This window comes from Grampus griseus, assembly GCF_964374135.1.
Source record: "Grampus griseus genome assembly, chromosome: 11".
Taxonomy (NCBI): Eukaryota; Metazoa; Chordata; class Mammalia; order Artiodactyla; family Delphinidae; genus Grampus; species Grampus griseus.
Window position 1 is genome coordinate 26,606,573 of NC_139005.1, and position 22,491 is coordinate 26,629,063.

Consider the following 22,491-nt stretch of genomic DNA (forward strand, 5'->3'; position numbering starts at 1 on the left):
CTTTTGACCACCTTCCTCCAATTCCCCCTCCTCCCACCCCCCTGCCTCTGGTAACTACAAATCTGATCTCTTTTTCTATGTTTGTTTTGAAGCATAATTGACCTACAACATTATGTTAGTTCCTGATACACAACATAGTGATTCGGTATTTCTATACATTTCAAAGTGATCACCAGAATAAGTCTGGTTACAATGTCACCAAAGATATTATATAGTTATTGCCAATATTCCCCACACTGTACATTTCATACCCATGACTCATTTCCTGTGCAGCTGGAAGTTTGTACCTCTTGATCTCACTCACTTATTTCTTTCATTCTCCCTACCTGCATTCCCTCTGGCAAACACCCGTTTGTTCTCTGTTATCTATGACTCTATTTCTGTTATGTTTGTTCATTGTCTTATTTTTTATTGAGGTATAGTTGACTTATGATATAAATTCCAAGGGTACAACGTAGTGATTCACAATTTTGAAAGATTATACTCTATTTATAGTTATCATAAAATATTGGCTATAAACCCTGTGCTGTACAATATATCCTTGTAGTTTATTTATTTTATACATAGTAGTTTGTACCTCTTAATCCCCTACCCCCATTTTGCCCTTCCCCACCACCCTTCCCCACTGGTAACCACAAAATTGTTCTCTATATCTGTGCATCTGTTTCTTTGTTGTTATATTCACTAGTTAGTTTTATTTTTTAGATTCCAAATATAAATGATAACATACAGTATTTGTCTTTCTCTGTCTGACTTATTTCAGTGAAATAATATCCTCCAAGTTCAACCATGTTGCTGCAAATTTCATTCTTTTTAGTGGCTGAGTAGTATTCCATTCTATATATATATCACATCTTCTTTATCCATTCATCTGTTGATGAACACTTAGTTTGCTTCCATATCTTGGGAACTGTAAATAATGCTGCTATGAACACTGGGGTGCAAGTACCCTTTGGAATTAGTGTTTTCTTTTTTTTTCAGACATATAGTCAGTATATATGGTAGTTCTAGTTTTAGTTTATTTAGGAATTGCCATACTGTTTTCCACAGTGGCTGAACCAAGTTACATTCCCACCAACAGTGTACGCTGTTCCCTTTTCTCCACATCCTTGACAACATTTGTTATTTTTGTTCTTTTTGATGATAGCCATTCTAACAGGTGTGAATAATATCTCATTGTGGTTTTAATTTGCATTGCTCTGATGATTACCAATGTTAAGCATCTTTTCATGTGTTTATTGGCCATCTGTATGTTTTCTTTGGACAAATGTCTATTCATGTCCTTTTCCCATTTTTAATCAGGTTGTTTGTTTTTTTGATGTTGAGTACTAATTATCCTGATTCTAATAACTAACACAAGTTTCTACAAAAGTGATAAATACCCATCATATGTAAAAAATACTGTTTCATGTGCTTTTATTACAAGCCTAATCCCAATGACAATATTCCTTCACACAGGCCAAGAAATAATCATTTCAAACTGACATTGGAGCACCATCCAAACCCTTAAATTAATGCTCAGCTTCAAAATAGATTACTTCTCAATAATATATGTACTAGTAGCATTGTTTATTACATGATCTATCATAGAATTCTCAATATGATACATACATTTAGATCCTTACATTAATCAGTTCTTCAAATACCTACTCCTCTTCCTCATTACCATACTAATCTTTGTTACTGCCAACAATCTCTTCCAGCTTTTCACTGGGTGAGAGGGAGTCGGAATCATATCTTTCCTACTCATCGGGTGATGATATGGACGAGCAGACGCAAACACAGCTGCCCTCCAAGCAATCTTATATAACTGCATCAGGGTTATCGGATTCACTGTATCAATAGCATGATTTCTATCTAACTCAAACGCATGAGACGTACAACAAAGTTTTATACTCGACCTACTCTTTAAACCTCCCCCTTACAGGACTTGTATTAGCCGCAGCCGGAAAATCAGCTCAATTTGGACTTCACCCCTGACTCCCCTCAGCAATAGAAGGTCCCATGACCGTATCAGCCCTACTCCACTGAAGCACAATAGTCATAGCAGGGGTCTTCCTACTTATCCGATTTTACCCCCTAACAGAAAACAATAAACTTATTCAAACAATAACGTTATGCTTAGGAGCCCTTACCACTCTATTCACAGCTATATGCGCTCTCACCCAAAATGATATTAAAAAAATTATTGCTTTCTCTGCCTCAAGCCAATTAGGCCTAATGATGGTAACAATCAGCATCAACCAGCCCTATCTAACCTTCTTGCATATTTGCACACATGCTTTCTTCAAAGCCACACTATTCATGTGCTCTGGATCTATTATCCACAGCTTAAACAACAAACAAGATATTCGAAAAATAGGAGGCATATTCAAGACCTTACCTTTTACTGCAACAGCCCTTATCATTGGATGCCTAGCACTGACAGGAATGCTTTTCCTCACCGGTTTTTATTCTAAAGACCTGATCATTGAAACCGCCAACACGTCTTATACCAAGGCCTGAGCCCTATTAATAACTCTAACTGCCACCTCCCTCACAGCCATCTTATAGTACTCACATTATCTTCTTCGCATTACAGGGACAACCCCGCTTTTCCCCCTCAGCTCCTATCAATGAAAACAACCCCCTCCTAATTAACTCTATCAAACGCCTACTAATCGGAGGTATCTTTGCTGGATTCATCATCTCCAACAACGTTCCCCCAACAGCCATCCCCCTAATAACCATACCTCTGCACTTAAAACTAACTGCCTTTATAGTAACAACTCTGGGCTTCGTGCTAGCACTCGAAATTAACCTCAACACACAAAACTTAAAATATACCTACCCCTCAAACTCCTTTAAATTCTCGATTCTCCTAGGATATTCCCCCACCATTATACACCACCTACCCCCTTATCTAAACTTATTAATGAGCCAAAAATTAGCATCCTCTCTTCTATATTTAATCGGATTAGAAACTATCTTACTAAAAACCACATCCCTCATTCAACTAAAATCCTCCACGCTAATCTCAAACCACAAAGACCTTATTAAACTATACTTCCCATCATTTCTCATCACCCTCACCCTTAGCATACCCTTATTTAATTACCCCAAGTAATCTCCATAATAACCACAACATCAATAAACAGTAACAATCACTAAGTACCATAAATATATAAGGCTGCAATCCCTATAGCCTTCTCACTTAGAAAACCAGAATCACCAGTATCGTAAATAACTCAGTCCCCCAACCCATTGAACTTAAACACAATTCCCACCTCCTCATCCTTCAAAATATAAAATACCATTAAAAACTCTACTATTAACCCTAAAAGAAATGCCCCCAAGACAACCTTATTAGAAACTCAAACCTCAGGATACTGCTCAGTGGCTATAGCTGTTGTATAACCAAACACGACTAACATTCCCCCTATATAAATCAAAAACACTATCAGACCTAAAAGTGAGCCACCAAAATTCAACACAATCCCACACCCAACACCACCACTCACAATCAACCCTAAACCCCCATAAAAGGCAAAGGTTTTGAAGAAACCCCCACAGAACTAATCACAAAAATAATACTTAAAATAAATACAATGTATGTCATTATTATTCTCACATGGACTCCAACCATGACCAATGACATGAAAAATAATCATGGTCATTCAACTATAAGAACACCAATGACCAACATTCGAAAAAACTACCCGCTGATGAAGATCGTCAACAGCACATTCATTGACCTCCCAACCCTGTCAAACATCTCGTCATGATGAAACTTTGGCTCTTTACTAGGCATCTGCCTGATCCTACAAATCCTAACAGGCCTATTCCTAGCAATACACTACACACCAGACACAACAACTGCCTTCTCATCAGTAACACACATCTGCCGAGACGTCAACTATGGATGAAATATTCGATATATACATGCAAACGGAGCTTCCATATTCTCTACCTGCCTCTACACTCACGTAGGACGTGGCCTATACTATGGGTCCTACACCTTTCAAGAAACATGAAACATTAGAATCATCCTACTACTTAGAGTCATGTCTACTGCATTCATAAGTTACGTACTACCTTGAGGACAAATATTCTGAGACGCACAGTCATCACAAACCTACTCGGCAATCCCATATATTGGCACCACCCTTGTCAAATGAATTTGAGGTGGCTTTTCTGTAGATAAAGCAACACTCACACGGTTCTTTGCCTTCCACTTCATTCTCCTTTTCATCATCACAGTGCTAGCAGCCGTCCACCTACTATTTCTTCATGAAACAGGATCCAACAACCCCACAGGAATCCCATTCAACACAGACAAAATCCCATTCCACCCCTATTACACAAGCAGATATCCTAGGCGCCCTACTACTAATTCTAGCCTCACTAATACTAGCCCTATTCTCACCTGACTTGTTAGGAGACCCCGACAACTACACCCCAGGAAACCCACTCAATACACCACCTCATATCAAGCCAGAATGGTACTTTCTATTCACGTATACAATCCTACTATCAATCCTTAACAAACTAGTTGGAGTCTTAGCCCTATTACTCTCAGTCCTAACCCTGGCATTTATTCCAATACTCCACACATACAAACAGTGAAGCATGATATTCCGACCTTTCAGCCAACTCCTATTTTGAATGTTAGTAGCAGACTTACTAACACTAACATGAATCGGAGGGCAACCGGTAGAACATCCATACATTATCGGACAACTTGCATCTATTTTATACTTTTTTTTAATCCTAGTGTTAATACCAGTAACTACTATCATTGAAAACAGATTTCTAAAATGAAGAGTTGTAGTAAAACACAATACCCTGGTCTTGTAAACCAGAAAAGGAGAATGACACACCTCCCTAAGACTCAAGGAAGAAGCCCTAAACTTCACCACCAGCACCCAAAGCTGAAATTCTATATAAACTATTCCCTGAAATATATTATAAGACATTCATAAAACTACAGTACAATGTCAGTACTAAAACAACCCATTTTATCACATACATGTCATATATTTTGTGCATGTCTGCACTGTCACATCAATAAATACATGCATTCCATACATACATATATAAATTGTATGTATAACCGTGCATTACATTATTCACCACATGCCTAATAAGCATGTACATTAAATCATTGGTATTGCATCGTACATATAATTTATTGGTCATACATAATACATTAGGTTAAATCAGTCTCGACCAATGTACCTATAATCCTGTCCATTGGACCACGAGCTTGATCACCAGGCTGCATGAAACCATCAACCCTGCCGAGTGGGTTGATGTCCCTCTTCTTGCTCTGGACCCATAACTTGTGGGGGTTTCTATTGGTGAACTTTATCAAACATCTGGTTCTTACTTCAGGGCCATCTCACCTAAAATCTCCCACTCTTTCCCCTTAAATAAGACATCTCAATGGACTAATGACTAATCAGCCCATGCTCACACATAACTATGGCTTCATGCATTTGGTATTTTTTAATTTGGGAGGGGGGATGCTTGGGCTCAGCTATGACCCTAAAAGTTCTTAACACAGTCAAGCAAACGGTAGCTGGACTTAATTAAAATTATTTACTAGCATGAACAACCTTCATTGTGCAATTCAATGGTCGCAGGATATAGCACTCCATTCTCCCCCTGATTTAAAATATTTACCTATCAGAATAAATTAACCTTTAACCCCCCCTCTATCATACCAATGAGCTACTTAGATATTCACCACCCATATAGACAGACAAATAGATTCGACAGCCATTTTATCAAAAATTTAATACTAAATCTAACGTAAACCACACAACACAACCATACAAATACCACCTATATATAACAAGTTAATGTAGCTTAAACACTTCTTAAAGCAAGACACTGAAAATGTCTAGATGGGCTCACTGTCCCCATGAAAATAAAGTTTTCGTCCCAGCTTTTCTATTAGTTTTTTTTTTTTTTTTTTTTTTTTTTTTTTGCGGTACGTGGGCCTCTCTCTGTTGTGGCCTCTACCGTTGCGGAGCACAGGCTCCGGACGCGCAGGCTCAGCGGCCATAGCTCACGGGCCCAGCCGTTCCGCGGCATGTGGGATCTTCCCGGACCGGGGCACGAACCCGCGTCCCCTGCATCGGCAGGTGGACTCTCAACCACTGTGCCACCAGGGAAGCCCTCTATTAGTTTTTAATAGAATTACACATGCAAGTATATGCACTCCCGTGAGAATGCCCTCTAAATCACTGAGATTCAAAGGAGCAGGTAACAAGCATGCCACACCAGCAGCTCACAGCATCTTGCTCAATCACACCCCCACGGGAGACAACAGTGACAAGAATTAAGCCATAAATGAAAGTTTGACTAAGTCATATTAATCAGGGTTGGTAAATTTCATGCCAGCCACCGTGGCCATACGATTGACCCGAATTAATAGAATTATGGCATAAAGCATGTTAAAGAATTATACAAGATAAAGTTAAACCTTAATTAACCTGTAAAAAGCCATAATTAAAGTAAAAATAAACTACAAAAGTGACTTTAACATATCCTGATCACACGATAGCTAAGACCCAAACTGAGATTAGATACCCCACTATGCTTAGCCCTAAACCCAAATAATCATAAGAACTAGACTATTCACCAGAGTACTACTAGCAACAGCTTAAAACTCAAAGGACTTGGCGGTGCTTCACACCCCTCTAGAGGAGCCTGTTCTATAATCGATAAACCCCGATAAACCTCACCAACCCTTGCTAATCCAGTCTATATACCGCCATCTTCAGCAAATCCTAAAAAGAAGCAAAAGTAAGCACAATTATAATGCATAAAAATGTTAGGTCAATGTGTAACCTATGCGGTGGGAAGAAATGGGCTACATTTTCTACACCAAGAATACCCTTTATACGAAAGTTTTTATGAAACCTAAAAACTAAAGGAGGATTTAGTAGTAAATTAAGAATAGAGCGCTTAATTGAATAAGGCCATGAAGCATGCACACACTTCCTGTCACCCTCCTCAAGTGCTATGACAAAGCCACAGTTCATTAACATAAGCTAAACAATTATATGAGAGGAGATAAGTCATAACAAGGTAAGCATACAGGAAAGTGTGCTTGGATAAACCAAGGCATAGCTTAAATAAAGCATCTGGTTTACACCTAGAAGATTTCATAACCTATGTATGTCTTGAACTAAGCCTAGCCCACACTCTTCCCATCATACTAACACAAGCTAGTCAAATAAAACATTCATCAGACATCTAAAGTATAGAAGATAGAAATTTAGACATTGATGGTGCTATAGAGAAAGTACCATAAGGGAATGATGAAAGAAACATTAAAAGTATTAAAAGGCAAAGCTTATCCCTTGTACCTTTTGCATAATGACTTAACTAGCAACAACTTAACAAAGAGAACTTAAGCTAAACTACCCAAAACCAGATGAGCTACTTATGAACAGTTACTAGAACAAACTCATCTATGTGGCAAAATAGTGAGAAGATTTATAAGTAGAGGTGACAAGCCTAACGACCCTGGTGATAGTTGGTTGACCAGGAAAAGAATTCAGTTCAACGTTAAATAATACTAAAACCCATAATAAGCTTCAACTTATATTTAAATGTTAGTCTAAAAAGGTGCAGCTTTTTAGAAATGGATACAACCTTAACTAGAGAGTAAAAACAACACCATAGTTGGCCTAAAAGCAGCCACCAATTAAGAAAGTGTTCCAGCCCAACAACAAAACACATCTCAATTCCAATATTAAGTAAATCAACTCCTAGTTATACTACTGGACTAATCTATAAAATTATAGAAGCAATACTGCTAATATGAGTAACAAGAAATATTTCTCCTTGCACAAGTTTACATCAGCAACTAATAATATACTGATAATTAACAGTAAATAAATACAGTCCAACACTAAACTATTAATTAAATACACTGTTAATCCAACACAGGTGTGCACCCAAGGAAAGATTAAAAAAAGTAAAAGGAACTCGGCAAATATAAACCCCGCCTGTTTACCAAAAACATCACCTCTAGCATCACCAGTATTAAAGGCACCACCTGCCCACTGACAACCGTTAAACGGCCATGGTATCCTGACCTTGCAAAGGTAGCATAATCATTTGTTCTCTAAATAAGGACTCGTATGAATGGCTACACGTGGGTTTTACTGTCTCTTACTTTTTTTTTTTTTTTTTTTTGGCGGTACGTGGGCATCTCACTGTTGTGGCCTCTCCCGTTGCAGAGCACAGGCTCCGGACGCGGAGGCCCAGTGGCCATGGCTCACGGGCCCAGCTGCTCCCCGGCATGTGGGATCTTCCCGGACCAGGGCACGAACGCGTGTCACCTGCATCGGCAGGCAGACTCTCAACCACTGTGCCACCAGGGAAGCCCTGTCTCTTACTTTTAATCAGTGAAATTGACCTCCCCATGAAGATGTGGGGATGACAAAATTAGACGAGACGACCCTATGGAGCTTCAATTAATCAACCCCCCAAAATCATAATCTTAAACCACCAAGGAATAACAAAATTTCACATGAGTTGACAATTTCAGTTGGGGTGACCTCAGAGCACAAAAAACCCTCCGAGTGATTAAAGCCTAGACCCACTAGCCAAAGCATAATATCACTTATTGATCGAAAAAATTGATCAACAGAACAGTTACCCTAGGGATAACAGCACAACCCTACTCTAGAGTCCATATCGACAATAGGGTTTACGACCTCTATGTTGGATCAGGACATCCCAATCGTGTAACTGCTATTAAGAGTTCATTTGTTCAATGATTAAAGTCCTACGTGATCTGAGCTCAGACCTGAGTAATCCAGGTTGGTTTCTATCTATTATGCATTTCTCCCAGTACAAAAGAACAAGAGAAATAAGGCCCACTTTAAACAACACCTTCAAAACAATTAACGATCTAACCTCAACTTAATAAACAAGCACAAAACAATCACCCGAGACCAGGGTTTAGTTAGGGTGACAGAGCTTGGAATTGTGTAAAACTTGAACCTTTATGCCCAGAAGTTCAAATCCTCATTCTAACAAATGTTTATAATTAACATTCTAATGCTCATCATTCCTATTCTCCTAGCTGTGGCATTACTAACATTAATAGAATGAAAAATCCTAGTCTACATACAACTCCAAAAAGGGCCAAACATTGTAGGACTACACAGCCTACTCCAACCTATTGCCGACGCAATCAAACTATTCACTAAAGAACCCCTACGACCAGCCACGTCCTCCACCTCTATATTTATCATTACACCCATCTTAGCCCTAATCCTAGCCCTAACAATATGAATCCCCCTACCCATGACATACCCCCTCATCAACATAAACCTAGGAGTGTTATTCATACTAGCAATAACAAGTCTAGCCGTATACTCTATCCTATGATCTAGATGGGCCTCCAACTCAAAATACGCACTAATTGGGGCCCTATGAGCAGTAGCACAAACAATCTCATATGAAGTAATGCTAGCAATCATCCTCTTATCAGAGCTCTTAATAAATGGGTCCTTCACCCTATCAACACTAACCACAACACAAGAACAACTATGACTGATCTTCCCATCGTGACTACTAGCCATAATATGATTTATTTCTACCCTAGCAGAAAACAACCGAGCCCCTTTTGATTTAACAGAAGGAGAATCTGAACTCATGTCTGGCTTCAATATAGAATACACAGCAGACCCCTTCGCCATGTTCTTCCTAGCATAATACGTCAACATCATTATAATAAATATGTTCACAACAATCTTATTTCTAGGAGAATTCCACAACCCCTATACACCAGAACTATACACAATCAACTTCACCATTAAAACATTATTACTAACAATATCTTTCCTATGGATTTGAGCATCCTACCCTCGATTCTGATATGAGCAATTAATACACCTACTCTGAAAAAGCTTCCTGCCTCTAACACTAGCCCTATGCATATGACACATATCACTACCCATCATAATGGCAAGCATCCCCCCACAAACATAAGAAATATGTCAACAAAATAATTATTTTGATAGAGTAAATAATAAAGGTTCAAGCCCTCTTGTTTCTAGAATTATAGGAATTGAATGTACTCTTAAGAATTCAATATTCTCCATGCTACCATAGTACACTACATTCTGCAGTAGGGTCAGCTAAACAAGTTATTGGGCCCATAGCCTGAAAATGTTGGTTTACATCCTTCTGGTACTAATAAACCCCATCATCTCCATCATTATCCTAACAACTGTCATTTTAGGAACTATAATTGTAATAACCAGCTCTCACTGACTACTAGCCTGAATTGGATTTGAAATAAATATAATAGCCATCATCCTTATTATAATAAAAAACTTTAACCCACGAGCCATAAAAGCCTCCACTAAATATTTTCTAACACAAGCTACCACAATAATACTACTTAAAATAGCAGTCATCATTACCTATTACACTCTGGCCAGTGGACTATCACAAAACTATTCAACCCAACAGCATCAACCATAATAATGATAGCCCTAGCCATAAAACTAGGACTATCCCCTTTTCACTTTTGAGTGCCCGAAGTAACACAAGGCACCATTAACAGCAGGTCTGTTTTTGGATCAAGATGGCAGAGTAGAAGGACGTGCTCTCACTCCCTCGTGTGAGACCACTAGAATCACAACTAAGTGCTGAACAATCATCAACAGGAAGACATGAACTCACCAAAAAAGATACCCCCCATCCAAAGACAAAGGGGAAGCCACAATGAGACAGTAGGAGGGGCACAATCACAGTAAAATCAAATCCCATAACTGCTGGGTGGGTGACTCACAAACTAGAGAACACTTATACAAGAGAAGTCCACCCACTGGAGTGAAGGTTCTGAGCCCCATGTCAGGCTCCCAACCTGGGGGTCCGGCAACGGGAAGAGGAATTCCTAGAGAATCAGACTTTGAAGGCTAGTGGGATTTGATTGCAGGACTTCGACAGGAATGGGGAAACAGAGACTCCATTCTTGGAGGGCACACACAGAATAGTGTGTGCATCAGGACACAGGGGAAAGAACAGTGACCCCATTGGAGACTGAACCAGACTTACCTGCTAGTGTTGTAGGGTCTCCTGCAGAGGTGGGAGTGGTGGTGGCTGTGTCTCACCATGAGGACAAGGACACTTGCAGCAGAAGTAATGGGAAGTACTCCTTGGTGTGAGCCCTCCCAGAGTCTGCTATTAGCCCCACCAAAGAGCCCAGGTCGGCTTCAGTGTTGGGTTCCCTCAGGCCAAACAAGCAACAGGGAGGGAACCCATCCCCACCCAACAGCAGATAAGTGGATCAAAGTTTTAGTGAGCTCTGCCCACCAAAGCAACAGCCAGCTCTACCCACCACCAGTCAAGCCTCTTATATAGCCTCATCCACCAGAGGGCAGACAGCAGAAGCAAGAAATATAATCCTGAAGCCTGTGGAACAAAAAACATATTCACAGAAAGATAGACAAGATGAAAAGGCAAAGGGCTATGTACCAGATGAAGGAACAAGATAAAACCCCAGAAAAACAATGAAATGAAGTGGAGAAAGGCAACCTTCCAGAAGAATAATTCAGAATAATGATAGTGAAGATGATCCAGGACCTCGGAAAAAGAATGGAGGCAAAGATCAAGAAGATGCAAGAAATGTTTAACAAAGACCTAGAAAAATTAAACAACAAACAAACAAAGATTAACAGTACAATAACTGAAATGAAAACTACACTAGAAGGAAACAATAGTAGAATAACTGAGATAGAAGAACAGATAAGTGACCTGGAAGACAGAATGGTGGAATTCAATGGTGCAGAACAGAATAAAGAAAAAGGAATGAAAAGAAATGAAGACAACCTAAGAGACCTCTGGGACAACCTTAAACACAACAACATTCACATTATAAGGATCCCAGAAGGAGAAGAGAGAGAGAAAGGACCTGAAAAAACATTTGAAGAGATTATAGTCAAAAACTTCCCTAACATGGGAAAAGAAATAGCCACCCAAGTCAGGGAAGCACAGAGAGTCCCATACAGGATAAACCCAAGGAGAAACATGCCAAGACACACAGTAATCAAATTGGAAAAATTAAAGACAAACAAAAATTATTGAAAGCAACAAGGCGAAAACGACAAATAACATATGAGGGAACTCCCATAAGGTTAACAGCTGATTTCTCAGCAGAAGCTCCACAGCCACAAGGGAGTGGCATGGCATATTTAAAGTGATGAAAGGGAAGAACCTACAACCAGAATTACTCTACCTGGCAGGAATCTCATTCAGATTTGATGGAGAAATCAAAAGATTACAGACAAGCAAAAGCTAAGAGAGTTCAGTGCCACCAAACCAGCTCTACAACAAATGCTAAAGGAGCTTCCTTAAGTGGGAAACACAAGAGAAGAAAAGGACCTACAAAAACAAACCAAAACAATTAAGAAAATGGTAACAGGAACATACATATAGATAATACCTTAAACGTGAATGGATGAAATTCTCCAGGCAAATGACACAGGCTTGCTGAATGGATACAAAAACAAGACCCATGTATATGCTGTCTACAAGAGACCCACTTCAGACCTAGGGACATATACAGACTGAGAGTGAGGGGATAGAAAAAGATATTCCATACAAATGGAAATCAAAAGAAAGCTGGAGTAGCAATACTCATATAAGATAAAATAGACTTTAAAATACATAATGTTACAAGAGACAAGGAAGGACACTACATAATAATAATAATCAAGGGATCAATCGAAGAAGAAGATATAACAATTATAAATATATGTGCACCAAACATAGGAGCACCTCAATACATAAGGCAACTGCTAACAGCTATAAAGAGGAAATCGACAGCAACACAAAAATAGTGGGGGACTTTGACACCTCACTTACACCAATGGACAGATCATCCAAACAGAAAGTTAATAAGGAAACACAAGCTGTAAATGACACAACAGAGCAGATAGTTTTAATTGATATTTGTAGGACATTCCATGCAAAAACAGCAGATTACACTTTCTTCTCAAGTGTGCACAGAACTTTCTCCAGGATAGATCACATCTTGGGTCACAAATCAAGCCTTGGTAAATTTAAGAAAATTGAAATCATATCAAGCATCTTTTCTGACCAAAACACTATGAGATTAGAAATGAATTATGGGGAAAAAACGTAAAAAACACAAACACATGGAGGCTAAACAATACGTTACTAAATAACCAAGAGATCACTGAAGAAATCAAAGAGGAAATAAAAAAATACCTAGAGACAAATGACAACAAAACATGATGATCCATAACCTATGGGATGCAGCAAAAGCAGTTCTAAGAGGGAAGTTTATAGCTATACAAGCCTACCTCAAGAAACAAGAAAAATCTCAAATAAACAATCTAACCTTACACCTAAAGGAACTAGAGAAAGAAGAACAAACAAAACCCAAAATTAGCAGAAGGGAAGAAATCATAAAGATAAGAGCAGAAATAAATGAAATAGAAACAAAGAAAACAATAGTAAAAATCAATAAAACTAAAAGCTGGTTCCTAGAGAAGATAAACAAAATTGATAAAAAATTAGCCAGACTCATCAAGAAAAAGAGGGAGAGGACTTAAATCAATAAAATTAGAAATGAAGAAGGAGAGTTACAACAGACACCACAGAAATACAAAGCACCCTAAGAGACTACTACAAGAAACTCTATGCCAATAAAATGGACAACCTGGAAGAAATGGACAAATTCTTAGAAAGGTATAACCTTCCAAGACTGAACCAGGAAGAAATAGAAAATATGAACAGACCAATCATAAGTAATGACATTGAAACTGTGATTTAAAATCTTCAAACAGAGGCTTCCCTGTTGGGGCAGTGGTTGACAGTCCACCTGCTGATGCAGAGGACACGGGTTCATGCCCCGGTCCAGGAATATCCCACATGCCACGGAGCAGTTGGGCCCATGAGCCATGGCCGCTGAGCCTGCGCGTCCAGAGCCTGTGCTCCACAACAGGAGGGGCCACAATGGTGAGAGGCCCACGTACCACAAAAAAAAAAAAAAAAATCTTCAAACAAACAAAAGTCCAGGACCAGATGGCATCACAGGGGAATTCTATCAAACATTTAGAGAAGAGCTAACACTCATCCTTCTCAAACTCTTCCAAAAAATTGCAGAGGAAGAAATACTCCCAAACTCATTCTACAAGGCCACCATCACCCTTATACCAAAACCAGACAAAGATACTACAAAAACAGAAAATTATAGACCAGTATCACTGATGAATATACATGCAAAAATCCTCAATAAAATATTAGCAAACAGAATCCAACAACACATTAATAGGATCATACCCCATGATCAAGTGGGATTTACCCCAGGGATGCAAGGATTCTTCAATATACACAAATCAATCAATGTGCTACACCATATTAACAAATTGAAGAAGAAAAACCAAAATTCAACACCCAGTTATGGTAAAAGCTCTCCAGAAAGTGGGCACAGAGGGAATTTACCTCAACATCATAAAGGCCATATATGACAAGCCCACAGCAAACATCATTCTCAATGGTGAAAAACTGAAAGCATTTCCTCTAAGGTCAGAAACAAGACAAGTTATGTTCAGTCTCACCACTATTATTCAACATAGTTTTGCAAGTCCTAACCATGGCAATGAGAGAAGAAAAAGAAATAAAAGGAATACAAATCAGAAAAGAAGAAGTAAAACTGTCACTGTTTGCAGATGACATGATACTATACATAGAGAATCCTAAATATACCACCAGAAAACTACTAGAGCTAATCAATGAATTTGGTAAAGTTGCAGGATACAAAATTAATGCACAGAAATCCCTTGCACTCCTATACACTAATGATGAAAAATCTGAAAGGGAAATTAAGGAAACAATCCCATTTACCAATGCAACAAAAAGAATAAAATACCTCGGAATAAACCTACCTAGGGAGACAAAAGAGCTGTATGCAGAAAATTATAAGACACTGATGAAAGAAATTAAAGATGATACCAACAGATGGAGAGATAAGCCATGTTCTTGGATTGGAAGAATCAATATTGTGAAAATGACTATATTACCCAAATCAATCTACAGACTCAATGCAATCCCTATCAAGTTATCAATGGCATTTTTTACTGAACTAGAACAAAAAATCTTAAAATGTGTATGGAGACAAAAAAGACCCCGAATAGCCAAAGCAGTCTTGAGGGGAAAAAAATGCAGCTGATGGAATCAGACTCCCTGACTTCAGACTATACTACAAAGCTACAGTAATCAGGACAATATGGTACTGGCACAAAAACAGAAATATAGATCAATGGAACAGGATAGACAGCCCAGAGATAAACCCACACACCTATGGTCAACTAATCTATGACAAAGGAGGCAAGGATACACAATGGAGAAAAGACAGTCTCTTAAATAAGTGGTGCTGGGAAAACTAGACAGCTACATGTAAAAGAATGAAATTAGAACACTCCCTAACACCATACATAAAAATAAATTCAAAATGGATTAGAGACCCAAATTTAAGCCCAGACACTATAAAACTCTTAGAGGAAAACATAAGCAGAACATTCTATGACATAAATCACAGCAAGATCAGTTTTGACCCACCTCTTAGAGAGATGGAATTAAAAACAAAAATAAACAAATGGAGCTTAATGAAACTTAAAAGCTTTTGCACAAAAAAGGAAACCATAAACAAGACGAAAAGACAACTCTCAGAATGGGAGAAAATATTTTCAAACAAAGCAACTGACAAAGGATTAATTTCCAAAATAAACAAGCAGCTCATGCAGCTCAATATTAAAAAAACAAACAACCCAATCCAAAAATGGGCAGAAGACCTAAATAGACATTTCTCCAAAGAAGATATACAGATGGCCCAGAAGCACATGAAAAGCTGTTCAACATCACTAATTATTAGAAAAATGCAAATCAAAACTACAATGAGGTATCACCTCACACCAGTTAGAATGGGCATCATCAGAAAATCTACAAACAACCAATGCTGGAGAGGGTGTGGAGAAAAGGGAACCCTCATGCACCATTGGTGGGAATGTAAATTGATACAGCCACTATGGAGAACAGTATGGAGGTTCCTTAAAAAACTAAAAATAGAATTACCATATGACCCAGTAATCCACTACCGGACATATACCCAGAGAAAACCATAATTCAAAAGGACACATGCACCCCAATGTTCATTGCAGCACTATTTACAATAGCCAGGTCATGGAAGCAACCTAAATGCCCATCAACAGACAAATGGATAAAGAAGATGTGCACATATATACAGTGCAATATTACTCAGCCATAAAAAAGAAATGAAATTGGGCCATTTTTAGAAATGTGGATGGATCTAGAGTCTGTCATATAGAGTGAAGTAAGTCAGAAAGAGAAAAATAAATATCGTATATTAACGCATATATGTGGAACCTAGAAAAATGGTACAGATGAACCAGTTTGCAGGGCAGAAATTGAGACACAGATGTAGAGAACAAACATAGGAACACCAAGGGGGGAAAGTGGTAGGGGGTCATGGTGGTGTGATGATTTGGGAGATTGCGATTGATATATATATATATATATATATATATACACTAATATGTATAAAATGGATAACTAATTAAAAAACCCAGCAGGTCTAATCCTATTAACATGATGAAAACTTGGCACCCCTATCAATCCTCTATCAAATCTCACCATCAATTAATTTAAGCCTAATACTATCTCTATCCATACTTTCTATTCTAGTCAGTGGTTAAGGAGGATTAACTCAAACACAACTCCAAAAAATCATGGTCAAAAAAAAAAAAAAAATCATGGTCTACTCACCAATCGCCCTCATAGGATGAATGACAACCATCTTACTGTATAATCCAAATATAACCATCTGCAACCTAGTAATTTATATCATAATAACCTCACTATATTCATACTATTTATTCACAGCTCAGCCACCACCACACTATCATTATGACACACATGGAACAAAACACATGTCATCACAACCCTCATCATAATCACCCTACTCTTAATAGGAGGACTCCCGCCACTATCAGGATTCATGCCTAAATGAATGATTATTCAAGAAATAACAAAAAACAATGCTACTATCTTACCTACGTTATAGCCACCACAGCACTACTTAACCTGTACTTCTACATACGACTCACATACTCCACAGCATTAAATATATTCCCCTCCACAAACAACATGAAGATAAAATGTTGAGTCTATGTATATTTTGGATATAACCCCTTACTGGATATATTGTTTGCAAATATCTTCTTCCATTCAGCACGTGCCCTTTTCATTTTGTTGGTAGTTTCCTTCACTGTACAAAGACATTTTAGTTTGATGTAGTCTCATTTGTATATTTTTGATTTTGTTTCCCCCAAAATATACCCCCGAAATATTCCCCCAAGACATACCCCCAAAATATTGCTGAGATCAAGGTCAAAGAATATACTGCCGATGTTTTCTTCTAGGAGTATTGTATTATGGTTTCAGGTCTTACATTAAGTCTTTAATCCATTTTGAGTTTATTTTTCTGCGTGGTGTGAGAGAGTAGTCAATTTGACTCTTTTTCATGTAGCTGTTCAGTTTTCCCAACCCCATTTATTGAAGAAATTGTCTTTTCTCCATTGTATTTTCTTGCTTCCTTTGATGTAGGTTAATTGCCCATCTAATTGTGGGTTCTTTCTGGGCTCTCTATTTTGTTCCATTGATCAATGTGTCTGTTTTTGTGCCAGTATCATACTATTTTGATTACAGTAGCTTTGCAGTATAGTCTGAAGCCAGGGAGCATGATACCTCCAGCTTTGTTCTTCATTCTCAAGATCGTTTTGACTGTTGGGGGTCTTTTGTGTTTCCATACAAATTTCAGAATTATTTGTTCTAGTTCTGTGAAAAATGTCATTGGTATTTTTTTTTAAACATCTTTATTGGGGTATAATTGTTTTACAATGGTGTTAGTTTCTGCTTTATAACAAAGTGAATCAGTTATACATATACATATGTTCCCATATGTCTTCCCGCTTGCGTCTCCCTCCCTCCCACCCTCCCTATCCCACCCCTCCAGGCTGTCACAAAGCACCGAGCCAATATCCCTGTGCCATGCGGCTGCTTCCCACTAGCTATCTACCTTACTACGTTTGTTAATGTGTATATGTCCATGACTCTCTCTCGCCCTGTCACAGCTCACCCTTCCCCCTCCCCATAACCTCAAGTCCGTTCTCCAGTAGGTCTGCGTCTTTATTCCTGCCTTACTCCTAGGTTCCTCATGACATTTTTTTTTCTTAAATTCCATATATATGTGTTAGCATACGGTATTTGTCTCTCTCTTTCTGACTTACTTCACACTGTATGACAGATTCTAGGTCTATCCACCTCATTACAAATAGCTCAATTTCATTTCTTTTTATGGCTGAGTAATATTCCATTGTATATATGTGCCACATCTTCTTTATCCATTCATCCGATGATGGGCACTTAGGTTGTTTCCATCTCTGGGCTATTGTAAATAGAGCTGCAATGAAAATTTTGGTACATGACTCTTTTTGAATTTTGGTTTTCTCAGGGTATATGCCCAGTAGTGGGATTGCTGGGTCATATGGTAGTTCTATTTGTAGTTTTTAAGGAACCTCCATACTGTTCTCCATAGTGGCTGAACCAATTCACATTCCCACCAGCAGTGCAAGAGTGTTCCCTTTTCTCCACACCCTCTCCAGCATTTATTGTTTCTAGATATTTTGATGATGGCCATTCTGACTGGTGTGAGATGATATCTCATTGTAGTTTTGATTTGCATTTCTCTAATGATTAATGATGTTGAGCATTCTTTCATGTGTTTGTTGGCAGTCTGTATATCTTCTTTGGAGAAATGTCTATTTAGGTCTTCTGCCCATTTTTGGATAGGGTTGTTTGTTTTTTTGTTATTGAGCTGCATGAGCTGCTTGTAAATTTTGGAGATTAATACTTTATTGGTTGCTTCATTCGCAAATATTTTCTCCCATTCTGAGGGTTGTCTTTTGGTCTTGTTTATGGTTTCCTTTGCTGTGCAAAAGCTTTGAAGTTTCATTAGGTCCCATTTGTTTATTTTTGTTTTTATTTCCATTACTCTAGGAGGTGGGTCAGAAAGGATCTTGCTGTGATTTATGTCATAGAGTGTTCTGCCTATGTTTTCCTCTAAGAGTTTGATAGTTTCTGGCCTTACATTTAGGTCTTTAATCCATTTTGAGCTTATTTTTGTGTATGGTGTTAGGGAGTGATCTAACCTCATACTTCTACACGTACCTGTCCAGTTTTCCCAGCACCACTTATTGAAGACACTGTCCTTTCTCCACTGTACATTCCTGGCACCTATATCAAAGATAAGGTGTCCATATGTGCGTGGGTTTATCTCTGGGCTTTCTATCCTGTTCCATTGATCTATCTTTCTGTTTTTGTGCCAGTACCATACTGTCTTGATTACTGTAGCTTTGTAGTATAGTCTGAAGTCAGGGAGCCTGATTCCTCCAGCTCCTTTTTTCGTTCTCAGGATTGCTTTGGCTATTCGGGGTCTTTTGTGTTTCCATACAAATTGCGAAATTTTTTGTTCTAGTTCTGTGAAAAATGCCAGTGGTAGTTTGATAGGGATTGCATTGAATCTATAGATTGCTTTGGGTAGTGGAGTCATTTTCACAATGTTGATTCTTCCAATCCAAGAACATGGTATATCTCTCCATCTATTTGTATCATCTTTAATTTCTTTCATCAGTGTCTTATAATTTTCTGCATACAGGTCTTTTGTCTCCTTAGGTAGATTTATTCCTAGATACTTTATTCTTTTTGCTGCAATGGTAAATGGGAGTGTTTTCTTGATTTCACTTTCAGATTTTTCATCATTAGTATATAGGAATGCTAGAGATTTCTGTGCATTAATTTTGTATCCTGCCACTTTACCAAATTCATTTATTCGCTCTAGTAGTTTTCTGGCAGCATCTTTAGGATTCTGTATGTATAGGATCATGTCATCTGCAAACAGTGACAGCTTTACTTCTTCTTTTCCGATTTGGATTCCTTTTATTTCCTTTTCTTCTCTGATTGCTCTGGTTAAAACTTCCAAAACTATGTTGAATAAGAGTGGTGAGAGTGGGCAACCTTGTCTTGTTCCTGATCTTAGTGGAAATGCTTTCAGTTTTTCACCATTGAGGATGATGTTTGCTGTGGGTTTGTCATATACGGCCTTTATTATGTTGAGGAAAGTTCCCTCTATGCCTACTTTCTGCAGGGTTTTTATCATAAATGGGTGTTGAATTTTGTCAAAAGCTTTCTCTGCATCTATTGAGATGATCATATGGGTTTTCTCCTTCAATTTGTTAATATGGTTTATCACATTGATAGATTTGCGTATATTGAAGAATCCTTGCATTCCTGGAATAAACCCCACTTGATCATGGTGTATGATCCTTTTAATGTGTTGGATTCTGTTTGCTAGTATTTTGTTGAGGATTTTTGCATCTATGTTCATCAGTGATATTGGCCTGTAGTTTTCTTTCTTTGTGACATCCTTGTCTGGTTTTGGTATCAAGGTGATGGTGACCTCGTAGAAGGAATTTGGGAGTGTTCTTCCCTCTGCTATATTTTGGAAGAGTGTGAGAGGATAGGTGTTAGCTGTTCTCTAAATGTTTGATAGAATTCGCCTGTGAAGCCATCTGGTCCTGGGCTTTTGTTTGTTGGAAGATTTTTAATCACAGTTTCAATTTCAGTGCTTGTGATTGGTCTGTTCATATTTTCTATTTCTTCCCGATTCAGTCTTGGCAGGTTGTGCATTTCTAAGAATTTGTCCATTTCTTCCAGATTGTCCATTTTATTGGCATAGAGTTGCTTGTAGTAATCTCTCATGATCTTTTTTATTTCTGCAGTGTCAGTTGTTACCTCTCCTTTTTCATTTCTAATTCTATTGATTTGAGTCTTCTCCCTTTTGTTCTTGATGAGTCTGGCTAGTAGTTTATCTATTTTGTTTATCTTCTCAAAGAACCAGCTTTTAGTTTTATTGATCTTTGCTATTGTTTCCTTCATTTCTATTTCATTTATTTCTGATCTGATTTTTATGATTTCTTTCCTCCTGCTAGCTTTGGGGTTTTTTTGTTCTTCTTTCTCTAATTGCTTGAGGTGCAAGGTTAGGTTGTTTATTCGAGATGTTTCCTGCTTCTTAAGGTGGGCTTGTATTGCTATAAACTTCCCCCTTAGAACTGCTTTTGCTGCATCCCATACGTTTTGGGTCGTTGTGTCTCCATTGTCATTTGTTTCTAGGTATTTTTTTATTTCCTCTTTGATTTCTTCAGTGATCACTTCATTATTAAGTAGTGTATTGTTTAGCCTCCATGTGTTTGTATTTTTTACAGATCTTTTCCTGTAATTGATATCTAGTTTCATGGCATTGTGGTCAAAAAAGATACTTGATACAATTTCAATTTTCTTAAATTTACCAAGGTTTGATTTGTGACCCAAGATATGATCTATCCTGGAGAATATTCCATGAGCACTTGAGAAAAATGTGTATTCTGTTGTTTTTGGATGGAGTGTCCTATAAATATCAATTAAGTCCATCTTGTTTAATGTATCATTTAAAGCTTGTGTTTCCTTATTTATTTTCATTTTGGATGATCTGTCCATGGGTGAAAGTGGCGTGTTAAAGTCCCCTACTATGAATGTGTTACTGTTGATTTCCCCTTTTATGGCTGTTAGTATTTGCCTTATGTATTGAGGTGCTCCTATGTTGGGTGCATAAATATTTACAATTGTTATATCTTCTTCTTGGATCGATCCCTTGATCATTATGTAGTGTCCTTCTTTGTCTCTTTTAATAGTCCTTATTTTAAAGTCTATTTTTTCTGATATGAGAATTGCTACTCCAGCTTTCTTTTGGTTTCCATTTGCATGGAATATCTTTTTCCATCCCCTTACTTTCAGTCTGTATGTGTCTCTAGGTCTGAAGTGGGTCTCTTGTAGACAGCATATATAAGGGTCTTGTTTTTGTATCCATTCAGCCAATCTGTGTCTTTTGGTGGGAGCATTTAGTCCATTTACATTTAAGGTAATTATCGATATGTATGTTCCTATTCCCGTTTTCTAAATTGTTTTGGGTTCGTTATTATAGGTCTTTTCCTTTTCTTGTATTTCCTGCCGAGAGAAGTTCCTTTAGCATTTGTTGTAAAGCTGGTTTGGTGGTGCTGAACTCTCCCAGCTTTTGCTTGTCTGTAAAGGTTTTAATTTCTCCATCAAATCTGAATGAGATCCTTGCTGGGTAGAGTAGTCTTGGCTGCAGGTTTTTCTCCTTCATCACTTTCAGTATGACCTGCCACTCCCTTCTGGCTTGTAGGGTTTCTGCTGAGAGAGCAGCTGTTAACCTTATGGGGATTCCCTTATGTGTTATTTGTTGTTTTTCCCTTGCTGCTTTTAATATGCTTTCTTTGTATTTAATTTTTGACAGTTTGATTAATATGTGTCTTG